Raw genomic sequence first — 16071 nt, forward strand, 5'->3', positions numbered from 1 at the left:
TTTCCTGATGTTTTTCTCATGATTAGACTAGAGTTAGGAGTCCTTAGGAGTAAGACCTCACAGCTAAAGTGCCATTCTCATCACGTCAGATCAAGGGTACATTCGATCAACATGACTCATTACTGTGGATGTTAACCTTGATCACATGGCCAAGGTTATGTCTGTCAGGTTTCTCCACTGCAAAGTTACTAAGAGGATGCATTCTGTGTTGTACCAGCCCAGCTCACTAAGATGGGAGGGGCAGCACCCCGGAAGTCTGCATGGTGGTGATAATAGTAACCAATGAGGGAACCCACAAAAAGGAAGGTGAATCTCAGAGGGTAGCGCCCTGTTAGTGTCAAAGGCTTTGGGCTCTACCAGGCCAAAACAGGGAGCTGGTCTCCTTCATCTCAGTGTCCCCAGTACTTGGCACAAGGCTGTCTGATGAATGCATTGGATTTTTTTCTTTTGCAGATGCATTTGTTTTTGTTTTCATTTTACAGATGCATTATTTAAGTTGAGGTGAAATTCACTTAACATAAAATTAACCGTTTTAAACTGCACAATTCAGTGCCATTTATATATTCACAGTGTTGTACAACCACCCCCTCTATCTAGTTCCAAATGTTTTCATCACCCCAAAAGAAAACCCCATAGCCATTAAGCAGTCACTCCTTATTTCCCTCTCTCCTCAGCCCCCATACCTATTCTGGATATTTCATATAAATGGAATCATAATATGTGACCTTTTGTGTTTGGCTTCTTTCACATGGAATAATGTTTTCAAGGTTCATCTGCACTGTAGAATGTGTCAGAACTTCATTCCTTTTACGGCTGAGTAATATTCCATCGTATGTATATACCACATTTTGTTCATCCATTCATCCATTCCTGGACATTTGGGTTGTTTCCACCTTTTGGCTATTGTGAATAGTGCTGTTATGAACATTCATGTATAAGTATCTGTTTTAGTACCTGTTTTCAATTCTTTGGTGTATACCTATGCATGATTAGATTTTTAAAGAAGGTGATATATATTCACAGGTTTTTAGGAAGCTGGTCACACTTATGTAGCAGCTCTGGTTATGGACTAGGGCCTGTGGGAAGGGGATTTCTGTCTTGGGCCTGTCAAGTTATCATCTTATCAATAGGTTGGATAAAGACAGCACACATGTATCAAATTCTCCTACAAGAAGCCAAGAGAAAGAGTTAAAAATCACAATTCAAATACATAAAGAGAGCAAAGTATCAAGTCTTGCATTAGATTTTTTCAAATGATTGTCCAAGCATAGGATGTGGATGAATTGGTTTACCAACAATAATGCAAAACCGAGCTCAGAGTTTGAGCTGACCACAACTCTATGTGAGCCAAGGCAACAGCTACCAAACAAGCAAATGAAGGAGGCATTAGCAGAGACATAGCGTTCAGAAGAGAGGTGACTGCCCTGCTCTGCTGCGCACTCAGCCAGACCCACCTGAGCTCTCAGGCCTCTCTGACATGTTGGGGTATGCTCTGGGTCAGGAGAAGGTGACCAGACTACAGAGGCCTGGAAACCAGGTCACGTGACAAGTGGGCACAGGATCCAAGTGTAGGCAGGGAGGCTGGAGCAGGGTCTTTGTTGTCCAAGGTCTGCAGGACTGGTGCCCAGGAAAGAAGGCTTTTGACCCACCAGGGAGTGAGCTCCCTTCCTTTTAGGGAAGGGTGTATGGAATGAGCAGGGGAAAGATTCAGACGGACATCAGGTATGCCCAGGTGACTCTGGGGGTCAGATGACTCCCTGGGGTTTTTCAATACTGAGAAACAGATTTAGCCTGAGGGGGAGAGAGGGGCAAAGAGAATGAACCTCCAGTGGGGTTGGTTTTGTCTCTTCACCTCCACTCCACTTCCTCTCCTCCTCCTCTTTCTCCCTTCTCCTCCAGGCTGGCACCCAGCCCCATTCTATCCTGGGAAGAGGCGGCTAAATCTCAACACAAGTTAAGGATTTTTGTAAGAATGATGAGCTGAAATCAACAGGGTAGAATTTTACTGGCTAGGTTATAGGGAATTCCCTGGCAGTCCGGTGGTTAGGACTCTGCGCTCTCACTGCTGAGGGCGCGGGTTCAATCCCTGGTTGGGGAGCTAAGATCCCACAAGCCGTGTAGCGTGGCCCAAAATAAAATAAAATAAAATAAAATAAAATGACTAGGTTGTAAAATCCCAGGAAAATGTTTGTTTGTGCCATGATGGTGAGTGAAAAAAGCAGAGGATACAATTTCTATGTGCATTATGACTAGGTTACAATGCGTAGAAAACTCTGATACAAAACACACCAAAATCATAACGTCAGTTATCTGTGTGGATTAGGACTGTCAGACCTTTTATTTTGTGTTTTATATTTTTCTGTATTCTTCAGATGTTTTTTAATGAAGAGACGTTATATCTATAGTCATTAAAAAAAAAACTTTGTCTAATACATACTTGAGAATGAATTTAACTGGGATAGCTGTGGGGTTCCATGGAAACTGCCTGCAGTTTTCGCCTGGCCACTTCCTGCCCTGCCCGGGGCTGGCTGTGTGGCACTCCCCACCTCCCTGGACCCACTCTCAGTGGTTCTTCTGGTCCCCTGGACTTCCCCACACAGGGCTCTGTTCCCAGCAGGCACTTGGGAAACTTCAGTAAACACATGACATTTTGCTTGAAGAGCCACACAAATAAGTGACTCATGAGTTGGAAGGAGAGCCCTAGCTCACTTTCAGGTAGAAAAGACCCAAGGGGTGGGGAGACCACAAGACGGGCACGACCAACAGCACTGGGCAATTGCCAGGATGGAGCAGGCCTCTCTCTTCCCAATGGCACTGCAGTTGGCCATCAGCCTGGACGGACTCTGAGTCCTGAGGAGCCAGGGGTGGTGTTCGGCTCACGTGGTCTCCAGATATCGCCACGTGAGAGCCCGGATTCACTGAGTGCCTCCTTAGTGCTATACTGGGCTGACCCTTTGTGTACATTCATTTAATCCACACAGCAAGCCCACCGGGTCAGTGTCCCATTTTACCTACAAGAAAACTAAGGCCAGAAAGATTAAGCACCAGGTCATACAGCTCATACGTAATGGAGGTGCTTTTAACCACTATTGCACACGACCTTAAAATAGTCTACAACACTTCAGCTTTCTGCTTGGTAAAGTGACCTGTCTCTTGTCCTACTTGGCCTTGATGCAGCCCCATTGATCGTTTGGTTATTGCATGTGATGACACTTTAACTGTGGCCTTGGAGAAAGGACCTCCTGCTTACTTCCTCATCTCTTGGGGACGGCAGAGAGCTGGAGGTAACAGTTGCAGGGACCCCACTCCCATCCCCAGCCCTGGCTCTGGTGGCCCGTTCTGGGCCCTGGGGGAAGCTGGGGTTTGTGTGGGCTTGAAGATAGAAAGGAGACCCTCAGGGAAATCACATAAGGCAGGTCCCAGATCCCAGGTTGCGGTGAGTTCCTATTGCCAAGGGCACTGTGATCAGGGCCTGGACAGGACAGTTGGGATTTCACAAAAGGGCAATTGGAGGTCATGACCACAGAGGGCCTTTCTGTCCTTCAGATTCTAAGATTCTACAATTCTAAGACTCTCAGATATTGATAGGCTCAGGGGGGAGTGGTGTGGCAGTGGGTGGGTGCCTTTTCCTACCTGCTCAGATGCTTTCAGAGCCTCAGCCTACCCACTCAGGGACATAACCATAGGCATCCTTTTCTTTGGAAATGAATTTTTTAATTTATTCTGTTTTTTAAAAAAATTTTTATTTACTTATTTATTTATTTGGTTGTGCTGCATCTTAGTTGTGGCAGGCGGGCACCTTAGTTGCAGCACGTGGGCTCCTTAGTTGTGGCATGCATGTGAGATCTAGTTCCCTGACCAGGGATCGAACCCAGGCCCCCTGCATTGGGAGCACGGAGTCTTAACCGCGGCGCCACCAGGAAGTCCCACCATAGGCATCCTTGCCACATGCCAAGAATGGGACTGGTGTTTGTGTGGCTGCTAGCGGGGCTTCTCCTGAGGGTCGAGGAGACTAACCCCTGGGGGTGAAGGCATAGCACTACGAACTAACTCAAGAAACATTTTCTATCATGTGCTGGGGAGAAACGGTTGTTTGGGCTGGGTGCTGGGGATACAAAGAGTGATTACCCAGTCCCTGCCCTTGGATGGAGGCAGATAGACCCAGAGGTGGGGTCTCGATGCCAAGACAGAGGGCACACAGGGGATGCGGGAGCCAGAGGAAGGGTCCCTAACTCTGGGGACATGTACCCAGAGATTTTGCAAGGCTGTTTCTCTCCTCCCTCAGTTCCTCCAACACTCTCTGGGGCCCAGGCTGATGGCCTCTGAATAACCAAGGGCTATGCTGAGTCTGCCTGCTGCCCAGGCCCCAAATATATTGAGTCATGGCAGCCCAGCTCTGGTTGCTGGGCATCAGGAGAAAGTGACAGCTGCCACATGTGGCCCGTTGGGTAACTGAAAAGAGGTTAGTGGTTTGCAGGTATTGAGTAACCACTGAGCTTCCTGAAACTTCAAGTTTCTTTCTGGACCACTCCCCATCTTCCTCTTTCAGGGTCAGGCTGGGAGCTGGGGAGTATCCACAAGCCCTCATCCATTTATTTATTCATTCAATGGTCATTTGCTCACCACCTCCCCTGCTCCTGCATGTCCTGGGCTTGGGAGACTTCGAGAGACATCCATGGGGTTCTACCCTCCTGAGTTCCTTGGCTCAGATAATGATACCACCATCTACTTCTACAGCCAAGGCAGAAACCCAGGCATCAGTCTGGACTCCTCCGTCACAGCCCCCATGTCTCCCCTTCTGTTATTCTGTAGTGTCCTGTCACATCATTTATTATCTTTTATTGTAAAAGCTCCAGTTGTCTATCTTTTCCTTCTAGACTGAATGAAAGCAGGGACTGTGTCTATCTTGTTTTCTGCTGTATGCCTGGCACCTGGTACAGTGCCAGCGCTTAGTAGCTGCTCATTAAACATTATTGAATGAATTAGTAAATTCCTTGAATTCCATTCCCTTAATATTCCTTGGATCCATACCCTTCTCCCTTCCCCCAGCCACAACATTTGCTCAGATCTCATCCTCCACCTGAACTATTGAGCAGCCTTCTCATTGCACTGCCTGCCTCACCTCCCCCATTCAATTTATTTTCCACACTACATCCAGAGACCTCATTCTAAAGTGCCCGTCTGTCCTACTCAGAACCCTTCCTGGCTCCCCATCACTCTCAGGAACAAGACCACGTTTCTTGGATGAAAAAAAAAATTAGGGTAGACATGACTGATCATTCCACTATCATTTTCCCTGTGAAATGATCAGGAAGATAAGCAATAATACAAAAACTTGCCATGATACTATATAAACTAAAGATAAGAGAGGATCACAAGGCAAAGTGTGAGGGAGAAATTGCACTAACTGGATGGTAGACAGGGACAGATTGAGAAACACATTCTTGGGTGACACACCACTTGCTCCTCCCTCTGAAACAGAATAGCATGTGTCATACTGTGTCATTAACTGACCATGTGCCTCCCTTCTCCTTTACTGCAAGCTCCTTAAGGACAAGAACTGTGTCTAAAATTTATCTTGATGTCTCTGGCACCTAGCACAGGCCTTGGCATGTAATAGGCACTCAATACATATTTGTTGAATGAATGAATCATAGGATTAAATGAATTAATGAATGAAGAACCAATGGTTCCAAAGTAAATAAAACAGACTAATTCCCACTGCCTACCCTTCTCTCAGGGACCCAGGGGCAGCAATGACTAAATGGACTTTTGGCCATACCCCAACAGTCAGGGTTGTTGAGGGCATGGATACCAGCACCAGAAAGTCATGGTAGAGTCCTGGCTCCATCAGTTATTAACTGTGTGAGCTTGGGCAAGTAACCTAACCTCTCTGTGCCTCACCTTTGTCATCTGTAAAATGGGGATAGTAATAATACCAATTTATAAATCACATTAGGATTTTCTTTTTAACCTGTTCCTTAAAATACTAGTGCTTAGGAAATCTATTGGAAGCAGAAGCAGTAAAGGGTAGTTTAGGGTTAGGGTTAGGGTTAGGGTACGGCTTAGGGTACGGGTTAGGGTATGGCTTAGGGTACGGGTTAGGGTACGGCGTAGGGTATGTGTTAGGGTTAGGGTTAGGGTTAGTTTTAGGGTTAGGGCTAGGTTTAGGGTACCAAAAAAAAAAAAAAAAAAAAGAAGAGGCCCAGGGCTGAGATCCAGTGAGGAAAGGGGAAGGACCAGTGAGCTGGAATGTGGTGTCCTGGAGGCCAAGAAGAGACGGTGTTTCAAGAAGGAGAGAGTGGACACTCTGTTCAGCGTCCATGAGAGGCCACATGAGATGAGGACCCACAAGTGACCATGACCTTGATAAGGGCAAATGTTATGTGCAACACCCACCCCTGAGCCTCACCCATTCCCCATGTTCACCCCATCCTTCATCCTCTCATGCACTCTTTATTGGTAAGATAAAGAAAGCCAAGGAGGTAGTAGATTTTTGAGAATAAAACCCCACCAGAATGTCATATATCACTTCTAGCCGCTCAGGATGGGGTTAACCACGAAAGCAGAAGACAAGGTTGGAGGGATGAAGATTTTCACTGCAGATCTTGGCAAGGGAGGCTGGGCTATCTCTCTCACTATGATTTTTAAGACTAGAAACATTTCCACTTCAACCCTCATTCATGCCCTTATTAAGCAAATAAATATTTATGCTCTCCCAAAAATAAAAAATAAAAAGAAGCGTCTAGCAGCATCTATTAAAATTATAAGACCTTTGACTCAAAAAAAAAAAAGAATTTATTTACATTACAATCATATATAAATTGAATAGGACATTGCTCACTAACACAGACTTGTCTAAATTCATTAAGTCAAAAGTATATTGCCAGAGGGCTGGGTGTTTGAAAAATATGTCTGAATTTATCAACAGCCTAAATTCCAGCTTCCCTGAAATGACCACTAACATTTCAAGTGCACCCCGTGTCGAATAAATGCATAGTTTTTATTTTTCTCCAAAAAAAAAAAATAATAATAATAATACCAATTTAGAGCATTGTTGTGAGAACTAAATTTATGTGCATGTGTGTAAATTTAGTGTGTATATATTTAGTATATATATGTATACACATACATATATATAAATAAATGTACCTGTATATACTATACTATATATTATACTATATATGCTATATACTACATATAATATATACTAGATATAGATATAAATATAGATAGATAGTGATATTTAAGTTCCAGCTATTATTGATGATGTTGGTGATAATTCCCTAATAAACCCCATCAGCTTCTCTTTTTTTGTGTCTACAACATCTGTTTCACGGTGGGATTGAAACTTCCACCATTATTAAGCAATGCAATGTAAAGCTGAGAGGGGCAGGAGGCGGTGCCTGGCCTGGCTTTTTCTCTGCCTGGTGGAGCAAGAGTGAACAAAAACAATCAACATGGGACCTGTGAAAAGATCCTACACACAGGAGGAAGAAAATTGTTCTGAAGATTCAGATGAAGAACTTATTATCTCTGAAATGATTTTCTATAAGAAGCAGAATAAACCTCTAAAAGTCATCTGCTTGGTATTCTCAAAACAAACACATACCCCAGGAAGCTTTGATATAGTGGTTATTTGCTGGATGCCTCCCAAGTGGGCAAAGGATGTGAACAAGCAGTTTATAGAAATGGAAATGCAAATGGCTTGCAAACATGAAAGGATGCTTGTTTCCCTCATAAGAGAAATGCAAACCCAAACTACAGGAAACATGATTTTTCACCTATCAGACTGGCAGAAATCCAACAGTTTGATGTCACAGGGTTGGGAGGCCCTTGTGAAATCCACTGTGGGGATTTTTGAATCCTTTGGGGATTTGACTTCGAAGACTTCACTCCTCCTTCCTTTTCAGCCATGTTGTTTAAGTGAGATTTCTTCCATTCCAGCTCCAGGGGTGGCCCTGACGGCCTGAAGCCTACTAAATTTCGGATCATGCAGAGGAGATCATCGAAAATTGGGCAGGCTACTTAGGCACTCTGAGCTTAGTTTCCTTGTCTGTAAAATGCAGACAGTAGTAGAGACTCAGGGAAAGCAGCCAGCACCGTGTCTAGCACATAATCAATAAGTGACACATTTTATTGACTTTAGTAACTGGGTACATATGAGTTTAAATATATGTGCTTGACAATCTGAAAGCTTATAGAATTACAAACTGGAGCTCTACTTTCTAAACCATTATAGAAGATAAAAACAAGAAAAACCTAGAATGTATAGCAAAGAAGAAAAAACAAAGCAATAAGGAAACACAAAAATAAAGAAGTAAAATGAGACTACATCAGTTATGAAATAGATATAAATAAATTCTGCTATGCTAGGCAAAGATTCTCAGCCTCATGTTTAAAAATAAAATTCAACTAGACTATATTCTGCTTATAAGAAATACTTCAAATACACATAATGTCCAAGTGTAGTAAAGATATATATGTAAAAAATAGGATATGAGTATTAAAAGAAAACATGGGGAAAAGGTCTTAGAGTAGGAAAGGATTTTCTAACTATGGCTCAAAATCCAGAAACCATAAGAGAAAAGATTGATCAATTCAACAACAGAAAAATAAAAACTTCTACAATTGAAAAAAGAAAAACCTATGTAAATTCAAAAGACAAATGATAAATTGGGAAGAACCATTTTTAATTCAGATAACAGAGGGATAGATAATCTTCCTAAAATATAAAAAGCTAATAGGAATCAATAAGCCCAACAACCTAATAGAAAAATGGTTAAAGGATATAATAGAAAAAGAAATGCACATAGATTTTTTTTTTTTAATTTTATTTATTTATTTATTTATGGCTGTGTTGGGTCTTCGTTTCTGCGCGAGGGCTTTCTCTAGTTGCGTCAAGCGGGGGCCACTCTTCATCGCGGTGCGCGGGCCTCTCACTGTCGCGGCCTCTCTTGTTGCGGAGCACAGGCTCCAGACGCGCAGGCTCAGCAATTGTGGCCCACTGGCCCAGTCGCTCCGCGGCATGTGGGACCCTCCCAGACCAGGGCTCGAACCCGTGTCCCCTGCATTGGCAGGCAGACTCTCAACCACTGCACCACCAGGGAAGCCCCTGCACATAGATCTTAAATGCCTCTTTTGTTATGAAAAGATGTGCTCAAAATAAGAGAAATGCAAATTCAAATACACCGAGACAAGATTTTTCACCTATCAGATTGGCAAAATTGCTAAAGTTTGCTATCACAGTGTTGGTGAAGCTATGGAGAAATAAGTTCTCTCATATAGTGCTGATGGGAGGGTAAATCGGTACAACCCAATGACATGCAATTCAGCAGTACTTATCAAATTTACAAATGCACAATCCTTTTGATTTAGTAATAATATTTCTGTGAAATTTTCCTACATGGACAAAAAGTATGTACACAGTTATTCAATGCAACATTGTTTGTACTAGCAAAAATTGGAAACAATCCAAATGTCTACCAACAGAGAATTGGTTAACTACATTCTGGAACCTCTATACAATGGGATACTCTGCAGCCACTGGAAAGAATGAGGAAACTTGCAATGTGCAAGTTGAAGAAGGAAGATTAAGAAAAATCCCCGAGGTACAACTGAGTGATAAAATGCAAAATTCTGTGTATTGTGTATGTTACGTTTGTGTTTTAAAAAAAGGAAAATAAGTAGAAATATTTGTATTTGCACAGAGAAACTCAAGGATACACAAGAAAATAATAAAACCACTTTCCAGTTTAGGGGTGAAGGGAGAAGTGGGAACTGGGTAGATGAATAATGGAGAATGGAGGGAGGCTTTTCTCTGTATATTTTTTTTTCTTGTATTTTTAATTGTTGAAACGTAAATACATTATTCGTTCAAAAATTTAAGTAAAAAAGTTAAATGACAAAGAAAATTTACATTAAAAACCACAAACAAAGCTATGTTAGGTAAGTGCAAAGTAGGGGATGGTAATAGTGATACAAGAAATAATAAAACTTGTGGCTAAAAGCATTAAATGGGCTAAAAGGGGGATACTTTTATTCATTTAAAAAATACAATCCATGGACTTCCCTGGCGGCGCAGTGGTTGAGAATACACCTGCAAATGCAGGGGACACAGGTTCGATCCCTGGTCAGGGAAGATCCCACATGCCACGGAGCAACTAAGCCCTTGTGCCACAACTACTGAGCCCATGCCCCACAACTACTGAAGCCTGTGCGCTCTAGGGCCCGCGTGCCACAAGTACTGAGCCTGTGTGCTGCAACTACTGAAGCCTGAGCACTAGAGCCCGTGCTCCGCAACAAGAGAGGCCACTGCAATGAGAAGCCCGTGCACCGTAGCCCCCATTCACCGCAACTAAAGAAAGCCTGCCCACAGCCAAAAAAAAAAAAAATACAATCCATAATGAGGAAGGCTCTTATACATTGAATCATAGAGCATCAAAATAGATGAAGTACAAATAGAAGGAGAAGTTAATGTAAATAAAAAAGTATTAAGAGATACATCATTATCAGTCTGATAGGTTACATAGGCTAAAAATAAATATGGATATATATTATTTTAAAATATATGTGTGTGTATGTATATGGTACAACTAAACTAATAAAATATCAAGGGATGGATCCTATAAAAAGTGAACACACATCTTTTAAAAAATCCATAGAACACATAAAAAGTAAATTCTAAAAAATAAAATATACATAAACTACAGATTTTAATTAAACCAACATCCCCCTATATACCTGAAATAAAACTAGAAATTCATAACACAATATTTCTTTTAAACAATTAAAACAAACAACTCCTCAGCCTAAATGTTCCCCTAAAAAGACTTTTACTGGGTCAAAGAGAAATAAAAAATTCAATGACCAACTATTTATAAAATAATGATAAAGAAAACTTTACATATCAAAATGTACAATGTGCAGCCAAAGCTAAATTCAGAGGGAAAACATAGCTTTAAATACTTATGTTATTTTAAAAAATGACAAGAAACAAAATAAGCATTAACTTTAATAAGCTTGTAGAAAAAGAACAGAAAAGCTACCCCAAGATAATTAAAGGGAAGAAAATAATAAAGATAAAAGCAGAATTACTTAGTAAACCATAGAGCTGAGAAGTAAATTCAGGTGTGTTTTAAACAAGCAAACAAAAGAAAGTCCATGGTATGTCATATAAAACCTGTCATGACTTGGCCCTTGCAGTTTATATATCCCTTGACCTGGCCCCCCACACTCATCTCCTGCCATTCTGAACTATGGATCCCTTGCTATCTGAACCAAATAGATTGATTTAAATAAAATGTTTGAGAGAGAGCTGGTTCTGTGAGCTCTTGTTGGTTGCTTACCACTGTCATCCACCAGTCAAGTCCACCTACCCTTTAAGGCCCAGCTCAAATGCCCCCTCCTCCAGGCAGGCTTTATGGATCCAAACTACAGCTCAAGGCAGACTGGGGTAAGCTCTGCAAGAGAATGGGTGAATCCAACATTGGGGGCAGAGTGGAGGTTACATCCAACCGTGGGGGTAGAGGAAAGCTGTCTGGTAGAGGGGGCCTTGAACTGGTTAGTGAACGAGAAAGGATTTCAGTCAGCAATGAGCAGGGAGAAAGATCTCTCCAGGAGGAAGGAAAAGCATGAGCAAACGCAGGGTTGTGTGTGAATGGCCTGAGAGATTTGGAAAACTGTGGGATGTCTCATATGACTAGGTTGTGGAAGGCTGATAGGGAGTGGGGACAGGGGGGTGTGGAAAGGTCAACAGGGCAGGTCACGAAGGACCTTGAATGACACACTGAGGGGTTTATGCTTCCTCCCCCTGTGGGTGATGGAGAGTAGCCAGAAATTTCTGAGCAGGATTATGAGGTTGGAGCTGTCAGCTCCCTGACGAGCCCCACTCTCACTGAGGTGGGGGAAAGTAAGGTGGTGGGTGGTATGAGGGGGCGATTCCTTCAGCTGGCAGGCTGCCCAGGAGAAGCTGGGGAGAGGCAGAGTGGGTAGCTCTGGCTCTGGTGGCCTGAGCCTGGGGTTGGGATAAGGGGCCTGGCCCTGAGTCTGTTTCTCCTCCTTGACCCATTTCCCAGCTTCTGCATGCCACCTCCCCACCCCCATCACGACCAGGGAGAGGCTGGGAGGCAGCTCCTGGCTCCTCCCCCAGTTGCCAAGGGGCTTTTCTATCCACCCATCTGGCCCAGCTCCTTCAGGGGCCTCTGTGGTCAGGTCTTTGTGTCTGCACAGTGGCCCTCTTTGTCCTGAGCAGCAACCCCCTCCCTCCTGCCTTTCTCTCTCTGCCTGTGTTACAAAAAGCACCAGTTTTGCAGAGAGACTGGCCAGGGCTCTGATCTTGGCTTCCCCCACTGAGTCTCTGTGTGACCCTGACCAAGCCATTTTGCCTGAGCCTTAGTTTTTAGTTCATGAAAAGGAGCTGTGTGAGGAATCAAACTCCTGACAAGAATTGGTCTGCTAGTTAGTGCTGAGAGGTAAACAACAAATGATGTCCACACAGACCCCTACGCAACCTCAGGCTGTTCACTGAAACTCCTGATTACATCTCCCACCTCATCCTCATCACTGCCTGGCCAGGTGGCCATCATTTGCCCATTTGACAGAGGAAGAAACCAAGGTCTGAGGATAGGACTGGCTTCACAGGCGTTGACCCATGCTTTGAAGGTCCCTGTACTTGATTTAATGCTCTACTATCCCATCTTGAGATTCATACCAATATTTTTTTTTTATTTTAAAGATCTAGCAAGTCTTGCTTTTTTTTTTTTTTTTAAAGAGCCCCTGACTTATTTATTTATTTATTTACTTTTTTTTTTTTGGTTGTGTTGGGTCTTCGTTTCGATGCGAGGGCTTTCTCTAGTTGCGGCAAGCAGGGGCCACTCTTAATCGCGGTGCGCAGGCCTTTCACTGTCGTGGCCTCTCTTGTTGCGGGGCACAGGCTCCAGATGCGCAGGCTCAGTAGTTGTGGCTCATGGGCCTAGTTGCTCCGTGGCATGTGGGATCTTCCCAGACCAGGGCTCGAACCCGTGTCCCCTGCATTGGCAGGCAGATTCTCAACCACTGCGCCACCAGGGAAGCCCTCATACCAATTTTTGAACAAAGGGCCTGCATTTTCATTTTGCCCTGGTTCCCTCAAATTATGTAGCTGGTCCTGATGGTAGAAAGGTAGAACAGAGGCTTGCCTAGACCTGGACCAGGCTTCCTGCCTCCGGGGCTGCCTCCCCTGGGTGCCAGCATCTTGGCATGCCAAGAGCCAGAGCTTCCAGGCCGCATTTGACATCAGAGGCCTGGCCCCTGCCCTGGAAATCTGAGGAGCACAGTTCCCGGTCGGTGAGGGAGGCAGGGATGGTCCAGGCCAATGCAGCAGTCCAGAGAGCTAGCAAGACAAGGCTGCTGGAGCCAGCCCAGCCCTGTGTAACCAGAGCTGCAGCGTTGGTCCCAGTGCCATGGCTCAGTCATCACTCCGGGAACTCAGCAGGGCCTTCCTTCCCAGCCCATTGCAGTTTCAGGGCCAGGAGACCTACCTCAGACTCACTGTGTGATTTGGACATTCACTTCCGCTTTCTGCACTTCAGTTTCCCTATATGTAAAATGATAATGATAACACATACTTCTTAGGATTCTGGTGAAGATTAAATTAGATACTTTAAGACAATGACTAGGGCTTCCCTGGTGGCACAGTGGTTGAGAATCTGCCTGCCAATGCAGGGGACATGGGTCCAATCCCTGGTCCGGGAAGATCCCACATGCCGCGGAGCAACTAAGCCCGTGCGCCGCAACTACTGAGCCTGCGCTCTAGAGCCCACGACCCACAACTACTGAAGCCCACATGCCTAGAGCCCATGCTCTGCAACAAGAGAAGCCACTGCAATGAGAAGCCTGTGCACTGCAACGAGGAGTAACCCCCACTCGTCACAACTAGAGAAAGCCCACATGCGGCAGCGAAGACCCAACACCGCCAAAAATAAATAAATAAAATAAATAAATTTATGTTAAAAAAAAAGAGACAATGACAAGCACAAAGAAGGCAATCAGTAGAGTTCTTACTCATTTACTCACACAATAAATATTCATTGAGGTTGCCCGGGTGACAAAGACAGTGCTGTGTGCTGGACATTTAACTGTGAACGGGATGGACCCTAGCCCTGCCCTCAAGTAGATCCCCATTAGAGGAGGAGATAGATATCGACAGTGATAAGATTGCAGTAAGTGATGTGACAGAGGGAGGTACCTGATGGGGCACCTGGGCTGGGACTTAGAGGAGCGATGGTGGGGAGTTAGGAGAAAGGACCAAGGGTGGAGAAGCATCAAGGGGCACAGGCAGAGGGAGCAGCAAGTGCCAGGCAGGAGGCGAGTGAGGGCTCAGCACTGCAGTCTGACTGGAGCAGAGGCAGGAGGGGAGGTGGCGGGGAGGAAAGGTCTGGTGTGGTAGGCTGCAGAGCCAGGATTTATCTTGAGGGTGGTGGTGGCCACCAGAGGGTGTAAGGCAGGCAATGGCTGGGGGACAGTGATGGCGCCTGTGAAGGAGGGCTTGGAGGTGTCATGTCCCAGCTTAGCGACAAGACCTGAGCCGGGGCCAGGGCTCCACCCCCAGCACAAATTCTCAGAGTGGGTTTTCTCAGGGGAGATGAGAACAGTCAGAGAGGGAAGATGAGAAGGCTTGAGAGAGCCAAATGCCTCCTCGGGGTTGGAGAGGCGGGAAGCCTCCTAATGCCTGGGGAGAAGCGCTCCTGGACTTGCCCTCCCCATCCTGACCTGCTGCCGCTAATGGAATCCTGCTCCCTGCTTCCTCTCATGGTCCCCCCTCCTTGTGGGAACCATTACGTGTCTGGGCCTTCGCCACTAGCCCGCCTTGGCTGCTTGATTGCATGCTCTTCCACCCATCTGTAACGGAGCCTTGTGTGGGGCTTGCTATGGGACTCGCTGGGCCTCAGTTCCTAGCCGGATCATGGTTCGTCAAACTCTTACAAGAAAATGTAAGTAAATACAAAGATAAAAGCAAAAGAGCTCAGGTTGAAGTGGGATGGGGGCTCCTCAGCTGCCCTAAGTAGAGGAAACTCAGCTGGGGGATTTGGAGCCTGCTGGACTTGATGATCTCCAAAGCCCAGTGATGAGTGTCAGGGAAAGATGTCAGGAGACCTAGACTTCCAGCCCCTTATCAGAGGGGAATCCTAACCCTTTGAACCTAGGTCACTGGGGATGATGGGCAAAACCCTGAAAAAAGGACACCAGACGGGCCACTGAAAAAGGGATCATTATTGCCATTTTGCAGAAGAGGAAACGGAGGCTCAGAGAAGCATCAAAGGAGGTGAGGCAAGATGGGAACCTGAACTCAAGGCTGTGGTGTCCAAGGGCAAATCCCTTTCCTCTGTGCCTCAGGCCTAAGTCACCTGTTGTGGTAGCTCAGACACTGTTTCTCAGGGATGCAGTTTCTTCTGCTGTAAAGTAAGGGACTTGACCAGAGCAGGAGCAGAACTCTGGGCTGCCCACCCTCCAGTCGGCTGGAGACTGAGGCAGAGCCCTGGGTCCTCATACTGGTATCAAAGGAATTTTTTCTCTGGACCTAAATAGCAGTTACAGTAGAGGGCTGATGGGAGAGGCAAGAAGGAGGTTGGCTGAGGCCTCCAGTGTCCAGGGGGCTTTCCCCACACTGAGACCTCCAAGGCCCAGACTCCACAAGTAGGGGCCACAGAGATTCCTAGCCCCCTAGAAGCTGCATGGACCAGCTTGGACAATAGGTGGAGGAGACTGGACAAGAGGCCTTTGTGTCTCCCAGGTGAAGGTCCCCAGGGCACTGCCAAGGCGGCTGAGCCACACAGGACTGTGTGTCCATCCTGCTCCCGCTCTTGGCAAGGCTGCAGCCAGGCCCCAGTCAGCTGATGTGGAGCCCAGCAGGACTCAAGGTCCCAGGGCCCTGGGCAAGCTCCTTGGCCACAGAAACAGACCTCCTGTGCACTGGGTCCAGACACTGACTGCCTAAAGCCATACATGGAAGGTCACTGGTTGTTGGGAGGGTGAGTGTAATTGCCTCTAATTCACAGAAAAAGAGGCCCTGAAAGGGGCTGGAACTGGGTC

Source organism: Balaenoptera borealis (genome assembly GCF_965194805.1).
Source record: "Balaenoptera borealis genome assembly, chromosome: 11".
Taxonomy (NCBI): Eukaryota; Metazoa; Chordata; class Mammalia; order Artiodactyla; family Balaenopteridae; genus Balaenoptera; species Balaenoptera borealis.